This window comes from Tupaia chinensis, unplaced genomic scaffold (genome assembly GCF_000334495.1).
Source record: "Tupaia chinensis unplaced genomic scaffold, TupChi_1.0 Scaffold000283_1, whole genome shotgun sequence".
NCBI lineage: Eukaryota > Metazoa > Chordata > Mammalia > Scandentia > Tupaiidae > Tupaia > Tupaia belangeri.
The window spans coordinates 1-4,932 of NW_006159766.1; positions in this window are offsets into that span (position 1 = coordinate 1).

A 4,932-nucleotide genomic window follows, 5' to 3' on the forward strand; every position below is an offset into this window, starting at 1 on the left:
TTACAGGGGTCGCGAGCACAGACTACGGAGTTGCGCTGCTCGGGCTCACACCCCAGCTCCGCCCTCACTAATGGTGCCAGGTTGATTGGGTGAGATGCCAGACCTGCCTATGCCTCAGGTTCCTTGATCTGTCACATGGGGACAGTAAAGAGTGCTGACCTTCAAGGCGGTTGTGAGGATTTAATGAGGCAATATGTACACACGGCCTACCACTGAGCCTGGCTGGCAGTAAGTGCCCAGTGAGGGTTGTTCCTGCTGCAGGCAAACAAATACAATCAACCCAAGTCTGGAAGGAAGAGTAGGGGTATGAAGGGGGGGCAGCGGCTCCTGTCTGGCAGGGAAGAGGGCTGAGAGAGGATGCATGTGGGCAAGCTGGAGGCTGGAAGACAGACGGGTGCTCTCCCAGCAGACGAGTGGGAAGCTGGTATTCTCAGGAAGCTGCATTTTAAGGAAGCTGCATAAGCAGAGATGTCCCAGACTGACCCTGTCATCTCCTCACCCTTCGCTCCTTCTCTTCTCAACTCCGTGAACTTGACTCCACCCCTAACCCTACCACCATCAGCTGCTCAGGACAGACACACGGACCTTCTCTTCGCCTCCCTCCAGCTGTCTCTAACTGACGTCACCCTTATTCTGCCTCCTACTCAGTTCTGGAGCCCATCTCCTCTCTTTCTAGATTGCTTTCCATCTGCACCTCTTTGTGTTTCTGGGGGGTTTTTTAGGAGAGATTTTTGCTACAGGGGAGGTGTGCTTGCTGGGGAGACAGAGAGACATAAAGAAAGCATTCACCCCACCACCACCACCACCAGCGGTGGGGGGATGGCCACATCACCATCATCACCATCATCAGGATTTTGGGCACACACCTGCAGGCACCTAGCATGAGTTTTAAGCCACCAGGTCCAGGACTTGAACTGTGGTTGACTACATGGGAGTCCAATGATCTAAACATTACGCCATCTGCTGGTCCCCTCTCTGAGTCCTTTTAATGGCTTCCCCTTGCAGTTAGGATCAAATGTCACGTCTTTCCCCTGTGGGGTCCGTTCTCCTTCCCTGCATATCCTCAGATGCTCGCTCTTCCCTCTGTCTGGAAGATTCCTTCCTGTTCCCTACTCCCACGCTCCGGCAGCATTTCCATTTCATCATATTTGTTATCATTATTTTTAAAAATTTCCTAAAGCTCATGCGCACTTGAGGAAGAGAAAGAGAGAGACTGAGAGGAGGAAAGTAAGAAAGCAGGCGGCCAGGTCGGGGCCTCGAACTGTGGTCAGCCACGTGGGAGTCCAGCCCCTTAACCACCATGCCATCTACAGGTAGCAGTTTTAATACCACTTCTCAAGGACAGATCCCTGGCTCTTGCATGGAGCGCTTACCCTCTCTGAGTACTCCATCCTTGCCACATTCAGAACTGAAGAAGCATTCATGTGATTTTTGGGTGTAGCCTGTGAGCTCCCTGAGAGCAGGCATTTTTGTTTTCTGCGTCCACGTGCTGATATAAACCCAGCCCCCAAAGCCGTGGCCGGTGGACAGTCAGGCTCTCGGAAATACGTGCTGTGTGGTTATCTTTCCACCAGACAGCTTGCTTCAGCAGGCACGGGCTATGTCAATTTTCGATCCCAGACTAGCCCAGGGCTCGGCTTACACTAGATGGGCCATGAATATCTGTTGAACAAATGAACAAGTCAATGAATAACTTCAAAAATATATCTCCAGGACCAAGCAGGTGGCGTGGTGACTAAGGCACTGGGCTCCCACACGGTCAACAGCGGTTCAAATCCCAGACCTGGCTGCTCAAAAATCCCAGCAGGAGTATGTGCACATGTGCCCACATTCCCCACAGGAGGATGCAGGAGAAAGGATTATCATGTGGCCATCTCCCCTGAGGGTGGTTTCTCACTTTTGCTCTCTGTGTGTCTGTCTCTCTTTCTGGTGAGCACATGCACCCTCTGGCAAAACAAAACAAAACTCTAGATGTGCTCCCAGAACTACTCCAATTGGCTATACTCTGGATGGCAGGGAGCAATTCCAGTTTCACCTCCTAAGAGATGGACACTATGCTCCTGATGATGTAACCTAAAAGGGCACGAGCTTCTTAGCAACCAACCCTGGCATTGCAGGAATGGAAAGGACGTGTGGGTGATTTAATGATTTCAGCCTGTCCCCGTCTGTCCCTGACCCCGTTTCATACCACTCACCTCACACCGTCGTTGAGCCAAAGCTTGGATTCTGCAAGAAGCAGTAACTCACTGCTCCCCGACGAAGCCAGACCTGTCTTCGATGCCTCCACTTGGTATATGTTCTTAGTGGTCCACAAGGAACAGCTAGCTCCTTGGGCTTTCCCTCGGTGGGTCCTGGTTCTAGGCCTGACGGTGATGAATTTCATTTATCTATTTATTTCATTATTTTATCACTCATGACAGAGAGCATGTACACACCTGAGAGAGAGAGAGAGAAAGGTTGAGAGAGATGCACCCTTGACAGGGTTTCGTCTCACCATCTCTCCTAGCCCTCCAGCTTACCAGGACCTTGGGCCTGCATCTACGCACTTAGCACGTTACGAGGTCAACCTGTGATCGGAACCCAAGTCAGCCACGTGGTCTCCAACACTGCAGTTTAGTTTTCTGTCAACCATAACCCCAAGACTGGGTGAGGGCAGTAATGTTTGTTTGTTTGTTTGTCTGTCTTTTGGAGAGGTTTTTGCTATAGGGCGCGTGCACTAGCCAGAAAGGCAGAGAGAAACAGAGAGACAGAAAGCAAGAAATTACCTCCCAGCAGGGTTGGCCATGCCTCAAATCCTTCTCCTCCATTCTCTTCTTGAGGTCTTGGGCATGCATTCACACGTGCCTGGTGTGAGTTGTAAGTTTCTGGGTCCAGGACTCGAACTGCACTTAACTACATGGGAGTTCAGCAATGTAACCATTACATCATCTGCTGGCTGCTGGTCCCAGCCAACAATCTTAACTGAGTAAAAATAATCAGTCAAGTAAGTACTTGTTGTAAATGAAAGAATGGATAAAGATAAATATGTGGAGATTACATTTACCGAAATTTTATTTTTTCAGTTAGGCCACTGGGTCCCAGTAAACACAGACCAAGCAGTCAAACCCTCGTTCCACTTCCACATGGCATCCCTGGTTCAAGCCCCGGACCCAGTGGCTTGAAACATGCTGGGTGCATGGGCATGCATGCCAAAGATCCTGAGAGCAGAATGGAGGAGAAGGGATTGTGGCGTGGCCATCCCCTCTGGGGGGGCGGGGGTGATTTCTCACTGTCTGTCTCTCTGTCCTTCTCTGTCTCTCTAGCGAGCGCACACACCCTATAGCAAAAATCTATTAAAAAAAAAATAAAGTGAATCACACACGGAAGGATAAAGAACAATTCTGGAATGCTCATTTTAGTTATAGATGTGCATTTATGTGTGGTCTGGGTTGATACACAAAGGTAACTCTTGCTGGAGGTCACAGCCAAGCAAAGTGGAAAGTCATTATCCTGGAGAACTGGCAGACGCGCCCATTTGTGATGGCCCTTGCAATGTGAGCCCTGTGGCTGGCCTCAAAAGGCCCCTGTCCCCAGATGAGCCCCCAGCTTCTTCCCTCGTTTCCCACTGTCGTTGCTGGTGGCCCTCCCTTGGAAATTCACCCATGTCTCTGCTCACGAGCAGCTCCAGGAGGTAACAGCTCACCTGTGCTGGTACGCACGCGGTCGGTACACATTGGCCTAGCGCTTTCCTGAAGGGGGAGGAGGAAGAAGACAAAACACAGGGACCAGGAATTCTGCCTCTCTCTTTAATCCATCAACATTACACTAATGGCTCCAAACAGCCCATCTTTCTTGGTCGTCTTGTTCCAAATCTCATTTTAGCTATGATTGTCTTTCAAGATGGACTAAAATCTGATTAGCTTATGCTTTGTTTGGTTTGGTTTCTTGGCAGCCACATGACAGCATTAGCTCAGATGGAGTTTCCTGTCGACCGAGTCTCGTTCACACAAACTCTCCAAAGTCCGGTCCGCTCCATCTGCTCCACCCTATACGCACACAGGGTTGGAGCGGGACGGGGACTGGAAGGACACTCCTACTCCAGAAACTTAATGTTGTCCAGTAGAATTGCTTCTTGTTGGATTGGTCCTTGTCCTGGAAAATATCATTTGGGATCCTGATTTCATTCCACGTGTTCACCATCCCTCCCCTCTACAGTAGCTTTTGGAAAAGAAACCATGCAATTAGCTTGCTGGGACTTGCTCCTTGTCAGCCTGTGCCACCTACAAGTGGTCCCCACCCCATGCATATAAGCATGTACATATAATGAAGACGTGCATAGTACATTATATTATTAATCTGACATACTGTTATTATCAACATGGATATCAAGCAGGTATTATCCTATCTTTATCGTACATAGTACATACTATTATTGATCGTACATAGCACATTCGTCTTCGAAATCTCTTTCAAGGACGCGCAGATCATATCCTAATTGTGTCTCGTTATTTCACTACCTCCGTGAAATCAGCAACCCGCCCAATACGTGTCCCTCTTCTCGCTCCGGGCCCATATCAATTGGGGGTTTCTAGACTGAAACTATACCTGGCATCTGGTTCTTACTTCAGGGCCATTGATTGAAGATCGCCCACACGGTTCCCTTAAATAAGACATCTCGATGGATTCATGACTAATCAGCCCATGCCTAACATAACTGTGGTGTCATGCATTTGGTATTTTTATAAATTCGGGGTGGTATCACTCAACTGGGCCGGGAGGCCTTGTGACCAGCGCATTAATTGTAGCTGGACTTAACTTGAATATTCTTTAACCTCATATAAACCATAGGGTGCAATCTTTCCATGCTCGACGGACATAACAATTCATCAACACAGACCCAAACACAAACTCCTTCACACATACACGCACACATACACATACACATACACGCAC